The following is a 13,801-nucleotide window of genomic DNA, read 5'->3' as shown; positions in this document are numbered from 1 at the left end:
CACATGAATAAATCTTACATTACATTTTTCATACTATTCTCTTTTCTCTTTTTCTGTGAAATTTACCTTTCTCCATACTTTCCCCTCTATATAAATGGAGAGAAAATTTACAAAAGTAATTTATTAGTAAGTTCATAATAAATTACTTCAGTTTAAAACATTAATTTCTCAACATGTTTTTCGATAATGGTTTGCTATTTTTATGCGATATTTACCTTTTACATAATTTTCCCCCTATTTCCAAAGACAGAAAAGTATAAAATTTTCTCTCAGCTACTATAGAAAGACTATTTTCTCTGTATTAACTTATTGCACATATAATCTGTTTATATTATATATTTTATAGATACTGTTTTTTATGTTTTATACAGAATTTGTTTTACATATACTGTATTTTATGTTTATGTATTCTCCATATAAATTGGTATATCTATTTTCTCTATATTTCTACAGAGAGAAAAACCACGTAAAAAAGGGTAAATTTAGCAAAGAAATAAGGAAAAAAATGTCGAAAACCATTTCAAGGATTTAATTTTAAAAGCTTAACTTATTATGAAATTGCTACAAAATTAATTTTACGATTTCTTTTCTTCATTTCTATAGACAGAATAGTATGGAAAAAATTCCGCAGAAAGAAGAAAAGAGAGAATGGTAATTAATAAAAGGTAAGAAAAATTTAAAAGTTCTCAAAGTAATGAGAAAACTTTAAATTGAAAATACAGATAAAAGTATGAGGAAAAAGTATATTTCGCTAAGAAATAATGAAACGTTATCTAAAGAATATAAAGTAATTAATTGTTTTAACGCACCAGACTAGAAATTTGTACTTGAGTTTGAATTCAGAAATCAAGGAACTCCTGTTTACATATCAAAAATATTTATTGTAATTTTGGTTTCGAAATTTCACAGAGTGGAAATATAGAGAAAAACAATGAAAAAAGTAAGTTTCGAAAACAATTAAGAAAACATTATTGAAAAATATCTTAAGAAATTAACTTTTTGAAAACATGAGAACAGAAAATTAAATTATCGTTTAGAAGCTAAAATTATTTCGTTATTTTTTGTATTTATAACTTCAAAATCTGGAAAAAGATAAAAGTAAATTACCTTATTTAAATTTATTAAAAAACATAAAAACTCTAAGCTTTCAGACTTTATATTACATCCCAAGGAGTATTCCTTTTTAATTTCTACTTATTTACTCATTTTGAACAACGCCCCTTTGGGCTAAAAATATTTAAAAACAGCGTTTGTTTAGAATTTCTGATAGAAAGTCACGCACACTGGAGATAAAAGTATTTTATTCCGAACAGTGTGTTACCATTGCTTGCTTTGGAATCGTTGAGATTCTTAATCAAAATTCGTGACATTTAAAATATCTGAAATAGATAATAAGCCAAATTCGATATTCCACGTTCGGGCTTCCAGTTACCCACATTCGGACAGAGGACTATGCCATTGAAAATTTGATGGCCTAGGTATCGTTTTCTCACAGTGCGAGAAACATACATACTTTCATTCAGATTCTTCATTATTTAATTTCTTTAAATGTATTACAAGGCGATAATATTTAGTGGCAACAATTTTAAAACTAATACAGGCGTTTGCAGTTATTCGATGCAAAATGCCGTTTCGAGAATAATAGCCCTTCTGGGCTAACTCCCCTTTGGGCTAATAAAATTTTCACATTTTGGACATTCTCTACTTTCATAGGCAGTAGGAAATGTAGAAATATTTCCGTCAAAATTACATTAATTTATGAGAAAGTTTTTAAGTTAATATAAAATAAGTAAAATTAACATACATTTCCGGAACAAACACAATGCTCCATTTGAATTGAACTTGAACTCCACACTTCTGTTTTTCAATTTTCTCCTTCGGTTTTAAAAGATAAATTTTCACAGTGCAAAATATTGATCATGTACGTAATGCAAGGACCAATCAGTTTGATTTACAACAGTTGGAATGATTCCTCATGCAGGGAGTGTGTTATCAGTTAGGGGCGAAAACATTACGTTCGGAAACGTCACGGAGAAAACAATACAAGGCAAAAAAATATGTCGTCAGGCAAAACATCATAGGAGAAAAGAAAGCAAGGAGAAAGCATCGCAGTTCTAAACATTTTCTAAATATTCTAAGCATCGTAGTTTTTGGTACAAAACATTTTCATAGAAAATAAAGCGGTTCAAGAACTTTCTTATCTTAAAACCAGCGTTGTCGAAAATATCGTGGTAAAATGCAATGCATCTGCGAATCATTACATGACTTAGTATCGCAGATATACGTTTTTCAGGCGTTGTAAATGCATATTTGCATAACAATTTGTGATGGACAGAAAGAAAGAAAAATATTTTTATTTTCATATTTTTGAATTAACTAATAAATTGTTGCTGAAAAAGTAAAAAGGAAATTGAAGCATTCAAAAACTGGAAACGAGTAAAAAATAAATGCTGCTTATAGAAATTCATGGAGTTTTAAGTTACGTAAATAATAAATGATAATAATTAATCAAACTCTTTTAGAAAGTTTGAATGGTATTTTTTCGCCGAAAATGTAATCTAAAAAAAGATTATGAAAAGTAAGAAAACTAACTGTATTAAGTTATTACCTCTAATAAAATCGATGAGTTAATTATCAGATTATAAGACTACCGTCCCAGTTTTCTTTCATTATTTTTAATCTTTTAGATTTTTAGATTTTAACTGCAAGTATCTACAAATTTAAAGAGCTGTTAGATTTTTAAACGAAATAATAAAGTTAGGTTCCGCATTGATGTTAGAGAATCTATTACTGCCCTTAAAGTTATCAAAATGTATCTACAAAAGGTAAGACTTAATTAACTTTACCTTGGATGAAAGATTCATATTTTAATAAAAATGTGTAAAATAAATATGCTAAGCGCTTTCAATCAAAAAAAAAATCATACCTTAGACTTGGAAAGACGTTAATACAAGCAAAAGCTGAACATAAAAATAATAATATGAAATAAATGTAAAAAATATAAAAATTTAATCACAATAATTACAAAACAAAACTTTTAAAATCAAACAAAAATTTGAAAGTTGCATAGCTTTACTTAAAAAAGAAATACACTGACTACCAATAAGTATTTGGACGCCTATGCAAATGACGATATCTGCGGTCCTAAGGTACGTCACGGACTCCACCGGTATATATCGTGTAGGAAACAGCATCGGCTTTAGTCGCATGCAAGATGCCTCGCAGTTCGGAGCTCTCTGATTTCGAGAAAGGTATAATTATCGGGTGTCACAAATGTGGCCGATCCTTAAGGGACATATCTAGCGATCTGAAGGACCCAAAATCGACAGTGGCCTATGTGATTAAGAAGTGGAAGGTAAGCGGTGATTGTCGGAATATGCCCCGAGTCGGCAGACCAACGAAAATGGAAGATAGAGACCGACGAGTGCTGTCCAGAGAAATTCGGAAGAACCGCACCAAACCGATGGCCCTCGTCTGCGAGGTGTTTCAACAGGCATCCGGGAGTATTATTTCAATGAATACCATCGGTAAGAAAGCACATCTGCTTGGTTTTCATGGTCGTGCTGCTGCCCATAAGCCTTTGATCACAAAGTCCAACCGTGCTGCTCGGTTAATGTGGTGCAAAGCACATCGAAATTGGACCGTAGATCAGTGGAAACGGGTTCTTTGGAGTGACGAATCAAGGTTCACCCTTTACCGTTCAGATGGCAGGGTCTGGGTCTGGCGTCTACCTGGAGAACGTCTCCTGCCAGAATGCATTGTGCCAACAGTCAAGTTCGGCGGAGGTGGAATTATGGTCTGGGGGTGTTTCTCCTGGTATGGGCTGGGACCCTTAGTCCCCATTCGTGGTAAGCTCAACTCCGATGCCTACTGCACTATTTTTGAATGACAATGTGCTTCCTACGTTGTGACAGTTTTATAGGTTGGACCCCTGTTACTTTCAGGACGACAGTGTCAGTTGTCATGTTTCGACGTTAACCAAGGCTTGGTATGGTGCCAATGGAGTTCATCGAATGGACTGGCCTGCCCACAGTCCAGACCTGAACCCTATCAAGAACCTCTGGAACGAGTTACGTTACCGAATTAAGGGGTTCACTACCCGTGCAAAATCGGTGAAGGAACTTCTGTGTCTTCTCCAAGCCGAGTGGAAGAAAATATCACTAGCTGTCATACAAAGACTTGTGGAAAGTATGCCCCGGAGGGTCCACGCTGTAATTACCTCTCATGGAGGCACTACCAACTATTGATTTTGAATAAAGTTAGTTTTTCTTTTCTATCACGGGTGTCCAAATACTTATTGGTAGTCAGTGTAGAAAGTATATGTATAACATGGATGGTGAAAAGAGAGCTGAAATGACTTATTCCAGTTCTTGATTTCTTCATCATTTATTGCATATATAATACTGCGTATTTGATTGCATGTGTTAAATGCATCTTAAATCTCTTGTGCTTTTACACATTGATCTTTTTTTGCACATTTTGTTTTATTTTAATTACTTCTTGATCTTTGTTATTTCTACAATATGAGTGCATTGCTTGATATTCCGATTTCTCTCTTCTCGTAGGTGTATTTCATTATATATGTGTATTCAATTATAAAAGGTTTAATCTGCACACCCCATAACTTCCTTGTAGTTATTAAATTATTGGCATTTTTTGCTGCACTTCATTTAAACATATTTCCTCTAATTGCTTTTGAGATACATTTCGCATTCAAACAATTCAGTTCTCATTTCGCGGCAAGGCAAAAATACATAAACGCTCAAAATATCTTCAGTGAAAATTGTAAATTACACAAAAGTATAAAACACCAGATGCAAATAAAAACAATTAAAAAAATATTATTTTTTGGAATTAAAATCGGAGTTTTCAAGGCCTAATGCTTGTGCACTACCATTAATCATTTTTGAGTTATGCTAGATACATACATACTAAACATCTCTTCTAAATCCATTTTAAATCCATTTGACAATCTTTGAAGGAAAATGGAGTCATTTGTTTTATAAAATCGTTCGAATCGATGCGGGGCCAGTCAAAAGAGATATTTCCGTTGAAAAATGATACCTGAAATTTTTCAGGATTGCAATATTTCCTTTTTGTGCAAGGAAATAAAAAGCGAAAACTAGAAATTGAAAATGATTAAAGAATAATAATTTGTACAAGCATTAATGAGTGGTAGATTTGAAATGTTATTAGAACTTAATTACGCAACCTATAATTTAAATATCTCCGCTTTCTTTCTAAGGCAGTTTTGAAAAGTTCTCCGTCAATTATCAAGTTCTTTCAAAAAACCACATCATCTCTTCACTGAGTAAGTAAATTCGATTTCAAGAAAATTTATTCAAAATGGCGTAGAACATTTAGTAAAATACTTTAAAATTATTCATTCCAAACATATGTATTGTGCATTATTTGTCAATGTATTGTAAAGAATTTAATGCAATTCTCTAGTATCTGTAAAGTAATGACTTCAAATGAGCCTAGAAATAAATTTTATCAAGATATTTTGAAACGTTACTTGACAAATAAAACTATGCATAGTTAATACATGAAATTTATAGGTTGGGAAGGGACCATTTTGTATATTTTTGGAGCATTTTTGAAAAACTCTATAAATTAGTTCATAATAAAGATTTTTGGTAACAGATGACAGTGGAGATTTTGAGACACTATTGCCACAGAATTTCTAGTTCATATATACATAAAATGTATCATTAACAAAAATTATACTGTAAATATTCTTTAATAATTCACTATGTTAAGTACTAATTAAACATCCGTTTAAAAATATACTTCAAATACTCGTTTTAATTGCAGTATAGAATAAAATGTTCCAAAAGTAAAAATATATGTGCTTGATTATGCATGGGAATGTACTGCAAATAAACAACATAAAAGGTTTTTCCAAACAAAATACAAAAGGTCAAATATATCATAACCTATGTGAAAACATAAAAATAACTCTCTTAAAACACTTTTATGAAGTTGTAGAGACATTAGGTTTATTTGGAAGCAGAAAAGATGAAAAATGACCAAACACCTTCGCCGGGAATCGAACCACGGACCTCTGGAATACGCGCCCAGTGTGCAGAACCTCTACACCACGAAGGCACAATAGGAAGGCGGGAGAAACACCTTATATACTCCCCCTTTTAAAGGAGGACTGTGGTTTTTAGGGGACCCAGTCACCAAATCCTGGGGGAGGAGAATCATCATTCAACACCCTTTTAGTTCGGACGCCACTCTAGAGACATTAGGTACATTTTTGGAAGCAGAGGAAATGAAAAATTAGCAATCGCCTTCGCTGGGAATAGAACCACGGACCTCTGAAATACTGGCTCAGCGTGCAGACCACTACACCACGAAGGCTCTTCAAGAAGGTGAGAGAAATGCCTTATAAAGTAATATATTTTAATTTACTTCTGCAGCATTGGTAAGGATGCCAATTTTTAAAGAAAATTAACACTCTTAACGTCAAAATATTTCTCTGGTTATCCGTACATTAAACTGAAAGACAACTATATACTAAACACAAAAATTAGCTAATACTGCCCTTCTGATAGCTCAAAATGATTATTTAATTATGATAAAGCACGCGAGGGCTATCTGCCTAATTTGAAGGATGCTTTCGGGGAGGACTTTCTGACGGAAAGTTCTCTCGTATTCCACGTTAAACTCGGAGAAAGGGCAAAACCCAAACACGCAGCCAGTTCGTTCGCTAGCATTCGAGCCCGGACAAACTATCAATACTGGGAAGTCTTAATCATTCTGCCATTGGTGCAGCCTCCAAAGAAGTCAAGAAAGTAGAAAATTGGCGCCAATGAAAAAACCTAAATGTTAGAATTACTAGCATAAATCGATAAAATATTTATGAAAATATCTGGGTGCCTTTTGTAAAAGGAACACAACTGCCTTCGCCTCCATCAAGTAAGACTGACTGCAGCGGTATATACTCATCGGCATTCCAGCAAATTGAATTCTTCATTACTGAAAGTACATTTACTTTTCATATGAACTGAATGAAATGAAGAATTAAAAAGCTTCAAAAATATCTGAAATACTTATTAATAATATGACAAATCTAAATTTCGGCAGTTTTAATCTATCTTAGACAAAAATACTGAAACTAATATATTTTTCACCTGACCAGATTTTCAGTCTTTGCAGTTTTAATTAAAATCTTTCATTCACCGAGCTTTATTGCAGCAACAAAAATATAAATAACAGACGGAACTAAATAACAATATACATATCATACCCAAAAGAAATATTATTTCCTTTGAATTAATATATTTCATAGATTCAAATATATAAACAAAATACTAAATATTGGTGGACGATGAACGAAATTAGTATTTTTTCTTAAAATCGGTTTTTCTACTTCCTTCTACGAAGTAATTGAAGTATTGTCATCACGAAAAATTTAGTGTATCATTTACCAATAGCAATATCCGTTTTGACCTTTCCCGAATCTACTCGGACGATTTCGTTTCGGAAATATCTCTAAGTATGGAAAGAATAAACAATCCTTTCTTCCAAAATCATTGTAAAATGGATTTTTATTTCGTGACATCTTTACGTACGTGATTATGTATGTATTCGGCATAAATCAAAAAACGGTTAACCGTAGAACATTGAAATTTTGTGTATGGGACTGCAGTAACACCTAGTTGTGCAACCCCTTTTTTTATTACACTCGGCAATACCAGACATGTATGTTATATGTACGTATACATATATGTACGTATACATACAAATTTTCTTACCTAGCCTTTATTTTCGTAGTCGTTGGTCGTAATCATACACTTCCAATTATAGAATAACTATAAAAGTATTTTAAATTAGGAAAAATTTCATGTTTTGACAATGCCAAATTAAAAACAAGAATAGCATTCGACAAATAACGAAATGTAACTTTAATGTGATCTCCCGGTCCGCATACTCATATTTGGGAAAATGTTGTACCGTTGTGAAAAAAATAAAATTACAAGAAGTTTGGCTCTCGTACAATAAGAATTCACGGTATATTTATATCAATATTTTTAATTTTCGATGCCATTTTCAACATGCTTCAAGAGATCAATTAATTAAGCTAGAATAATTCGAGGAAATAAGTTTAAATGAAGTGCAGCAAAAATTGTGTATAATGTAATAGATCCTAGAAGAAAATGGTGTCATGTCCACATCACATTTTTTTTTCAAGTAAGATGTATCTAAAATATCTGAAATATTAGAGCTAAGAGAAAAAAAAAATCAGTGTATTTATTAAGAGCGGAAAACATTAAATTTTACCAATCCCTTTGCCGCAATTCAAATTTCAGACACTCGGCTTGGTAGTCGAACACGCTACCAGTCACACCGTAAAATCACGTAGTAAATTATTTATACCCTTACCTACTTAAAGGGCGAGTAAGATTCGCCATTTCCATGTTATCGACCACAATATTTTTGGCGAAGAGCATTTAGACATTCACAAAATTTCAGATGTTCATTTGTAGCAGGAAGAGTGAAAAATCAGCGATGTTTTCGCTGCCATTCGAATGTCAGATCTTCCGGTTTCTAGCTGGACATGCTACAAATTACACAACAAAAGCATGCAGTAAGAACTTCTTAGAACCATTTGGAAATGTACTGGCGGTCCAGGAACAACGTCAAAGTAAGCCTATAGGTTACCGAAAGAAGCGCATATTTACAAATGTTTATTTTAGAGAATAAGGTTCTGGAACCCAAAAGGAAATAACATACATGTGCTAAAATTGAGATGCGAAGATAGACTTCATTTCTTCGATTTTATATTTTGAATATAGCATTATCTGCATAATCTATATAGCGGAAGTCATATAAAGATTTTTACAAGCGTACAGTTATTTATCGATAACTAGTTGGCAAAACATCGCGTATGTTTACACTCATGACAAGCATAATTATTCTTTAGCAAACATGACATGAAGTTTATGATGCACTATATGCACAACTCAGAGAAACTTCACCAATGTACCTTTTGCACACTGCTGGACATTAAAATTGCAACACCAGGAAGGAATGACCTGACGAAAGTCAAAATTACATAAGAGGAAGAATAACGTTTTGATCTGCAAATGATTATTTCAGCCCATTTAGACGACGCAGAAGGGAGAAATGACATCTGAAGGTCTACATAAAAGAAAGGTTTTGCAGTTGGATTTCTCATTCGGAAAGCCTTTTGTAAGGCCGGGGTTTGCTCCGAATATCGTGTTATGTCTGGAATAATAATAATAAATGTTTACCAGTAAGTATCGGAATGCGATAAAGGCAAGATCATTGCCTATCAAGAGCGTGGATTATCATTCCGTCAAATCGCCCATCGCACTGGTCAACATCCAACCACTGTCATGCAAATATGGAATCAATGGGTTGCTGAGGGTCATACTGAACGGCGTGCGAGATCTCAACGCCTTCCTTCGACTAACGCCCGAGAGGGGAGACATATTGTGAGGTCAGCACTGCAAAACCGTACAACCACATCACGGACCATTAGTCAGGAAATGAGCATGTTAGCAGCACGTCTAGTATCCGCTCATACGGTGCGTCGAAGTTTGCAGCCGTGTGGACTGTCAACACGACGACCATTACTTTAGCTTCCCTTGACAATGCAGCATAGAGAGAAAAGGCGACTCTGGTGCGCCGAACGACAAAGCTGGATGTAGGAGTGGCAAAATGTCCCCTTTTCAGATGAGTTCCGTTTCTTCGTTCAGCATTCTGATGGTAGTGTTTGGAAGCTTCGAAACGGAAGTCGCATGCTTGTATTTGATATCAGAATAGGGGCTCTGCAGCCATTGGGTGCCCAACACGCAGATCTCTAGTTCGGATCAACGATAGAACGCAGATCGGTACATTTCTGACATCTTCCGTCCAACAATTGTGCCCTATCTTCGAAGCCTGCCAACGCCATCTTCCAACAAGATAATGCAAGACCACATGTTGCACGTCGTGTTCTGACATTTTTCGATACACAGAGTATTCGACTGCCACCCTGGCCTGCATGATCTCCAAATCTATTCCCCTTTAGATGCTGAGAGACTGGTCTGTCACTCCGCTGCAACTTATGCGATTGATGAAGTGTGATATAGACTTGAAGCAGCGTGGAATACGTTGCCCATTTCTATCATCCAATCCCAGTTCGACTCCATGCCTTATCGGGTGAGGGGCGTTTTATCTACCAGGGGTTTCTACTAACTTCGCACCTCTGTAAACACCCAAACTACTTACAAATTTAATCATTCTGCCTTCATGCCATTTACGTACATTAAATATCTTTTTGTATTCGCCTTCCTTCACTGTGTTGCAATTTTAATGGCCAGCAATGTACTTAAACTATTGCTCCTAGATTAATATATACAGTGTTTTAAAAAGAAGAACAAATTTTAACTTGCGTTGATACGCAACAGTATGAGTGAATTACAAAGAAATGCTGTGTTCATTCCCTTTTAAATCGGAGGTGCATCATTAAAGGAATTTAAATAATGCTGTAACATTTAGGTATATCAAGCAATTAGAAAACAAATCATCCGTATTACTTTACTAAAAAACTGATAAAAAAACAAGACTGATGGTTTTGTTGAATAGATGCATTATTTCTAGAGGCAAATATGAAGGTAGTGCAAAAGCCATCTATATTTCCCTAATTGTGCACAAAAGAAAATGACCAATCTTTTTTAGCCTCTTACGCGGAAGCCTAATGATGTTTAAGTTTCGCTTAGCAGATAATCGATAGTTAATGAAGGTTGGACGTATTAATGAAGGAAAAATCCGTTCGTGATGTGTTTTATCTTCTTTTTCCCCCCTCCTCCACATAATAATTTGGTTTGTTTGATGAAGATTTCGTTCATAAGATCTTGCGAATAACTTTGCGTAATGAAACGAAATTAAGGCCATCATGAAACGAACCGGCTCTCTAGGATATTGAAAAAGAACTTGAGGGTATAAATGCAAATTATTGCACAAACATTCGCTAATTCCAGCTGCTTTACATAAGTTAAAACTTTTTTCCTCAATGAAATACAAATTGTAAGGGAAGAAAAAAAAAAAAAAAGAAGGGGAGGAGAGGAAAAAAATCTGAAGGGGTTCAGATTTTAACGGTCGCCCAAAAGGGTTTGCTCTTGTTAGGCTGTCAGTCTACCAGTCTGCTCTTGCCCTTATTTCTGCTAGACCAATTTTGTCTGTTTAACTTTATTATTAAGCATCATTTTTTTGCACTTACGTCATATACATTTCAACAGCAAAATCATAGATATAGGAAAATTCTGTATAATTTGCAGTTCCATAGCAGCTTCTCAAAGCGTATCTACCATATTATATCTTTATGCTATTCTTAGGTAGTTCTACTAAAATACATGCCACAAGTGCTAAAGTGTTAAGCAGATACTTTTCTATGCTTGCAGAACTCTAAATAAGAACATCGAAGAGTACAACCGTGACTAGAACTACACCTCCGTTGATCAAAATTACTTATTTATTAGGGAATTGCGGTGCAGTCTAGGAAGAACTTTGGTACTAACGTCGCGAGTGCGCAGCAGCGGGGCCGGGTACCGTGGTCGAGTCTATAACATTGCTACTGACTCGAATGACGCCGTACAATGGTAAAACAGAACAGACCAGACAGAGAACCGAAAGGGCGGACAAAAGCTCAACGTGTGCCAAATGGCCGCTTATGCGTGATTTTAATAACAAAATGTAACACAGTTACAAATAAATCCCAGGGAAGATGTTAAGCAGAGCTCTGCCGGAAAGGACCACGGTATGAAAACACGGTATGGAAACGGTATGAAAACACGGTATAGAAACGGTATAGAAACGGTATGAAAACACGGTATGACAACGGTATGAAAATCATAAAGACTAGCGGGCCGCCCATTCGGTATAGTGGTCAGGGAAGCTGACTGCGATGCCGAAGCGCCTGGGTTCGAATCCCGGAGAAGGCATGGTTGTAACTGTCCGTCCCCTTCATAGGAAAGGCGATGGTGGTCCACTTATTTGGTGCCTCCATAATAAAGAGACCACCACATCCGGCCGTGTATTGATTAATGAACTGGGTTACATTTGTAATTAATCACAATCTGCAATTAGAAAACAAAAATTTTAAAAATAAATAAAGACTAGCGGTCATAACCGTGGGGCCTTCGCGTTATTAAAATGATGAGCCACCGTTTGACAACCTTACAAGTTCAGCTGTAGGTAGCTGATCAACTAAAACTTAATGTGAACATTCATAAGGCCCATTCCACCTAATAAAAGATCCGCACTCCCAGTGAACATGTGAGAGTCGTACCCGAGTTATCTCAAGAGCCGTTCGCTAGGTTCGAGAATTCACTCAAGGATATAACAGATCCAAAAAGAGAAGAAAAACGGCTATAGCGTCGATAAAACGACGAGCCACTAACATGATCACCGTACAACGGCATAGGTGCCGCATCCAAACATAGTTAGCCCATGCTAGTCGAAATCAAGCCAGGAAAAATCAAATTTGAAAAACAGATTAAATATTTCAAATAAATCACAATTGAACTCATGTTTTGAATAGAGAATATGGTAAGATTAAGGACTATAAATTCTCATGGAAGTTTGTAAATGGACTTATAAGAGAAGAGAATATGTAAGGAATTTCAATTGTTTACTGAAATAAAAATTGAATAATATTTATTTTAACCTAAAAAAAGAAAACTCAATAAATATTAATTCCAGAAAGACTTCCAGAAAGAAAATTCGTGAGTTACTTTTGGGCCTCTCGATATAAAAAGGCCAGTATGTCGATACAGATGTATAGATGAAGTCAGTACAAATATTTAAACATTACACATCAAAAATATAAGCATGAATAAATATATAAATTCCTTAGAACCTATAAATATATAAAATATACATTCCTTTCCATATATAAATTAATTAAAACGGTCTAATATAAGTCATGCAAAATATTTCAATGCTAGATATTTTATTTTATCAGAAATATCTGTGTCAAACATCTGCACTGAATTCAATGTATGACTGCTTCTGAAAACAGCAACAGGAATTAAAGCACATAACAGAAGTAGCAATTTGCTTAGATTGCGACTTTGGAAATAACAACATTCTTCGCACGCTTGTTGCATGTAGGATGGATGTTCTGGGCTTTTCTACTCTATTGTTACCATAGTTACATCTGAAATAACACTTCCATTTCTATGAACTGGCTCTTGAAGATTTTTGTAAAACCATATAATTTTATCTTGTAACGTGTAGTATGCTTTTGTTACTGCGATCAATTATTATTGACGAAAATAATAACGACAGTGCTAAAACTGATTGCTTGTTTCTTAGTAGAACAGAACGCATAGTACTATCTATCACTAAATTCCAGACATTAGAAGAATATTCCTTGCCTTTTGGACCTTATTTACATTCTCAGGAAGCATATGCACTCCCAAGAGAATGGAGGCACATTTAAGATTATATATCAATCAGAGTAATTTATTACTGAAAAGAGATGAAGATTTTGCTTCCTTCTGCTCGATTTATCTTCATTTTTTCGGGAAGAATTGCAACGATACTCATACGAAAGAAAAAGGAGAGGAACGTTCCTAAACGGTCCTACCTGCACAAAGAGTTCCAACAATGTACGTTTAATTTGTTTTATTTGATATTCTGACATGCCTCAGTAAAATTATCTCTACGTAAAACTACTGTCTGTTTCAATGACACTGTATCATAAAGTAAATTTGAAAGTAATTCCTAAAAGGTGTTTCTAACATTACATTATATACCTGAGACATAGAACATTTTACTG

The sequence above is a fragment of the Stegodyphus dumicola genome, chromosome 2, assembly GCF_044657685.1.
Source record: "Stegodyphus dumicola isolate Sdum_Otavi_A_Nest chromosome 2, ASM4465768v1".
Lineage (NCBI taxonomy): Eukaryota > Metazoa > Arthropoda > Arachnida > Araneae > Eresidae > Stegodyphus > Stegodyphus dumicola.
This window is presented reverse-complemented; position numbering follows the sequence as displayed.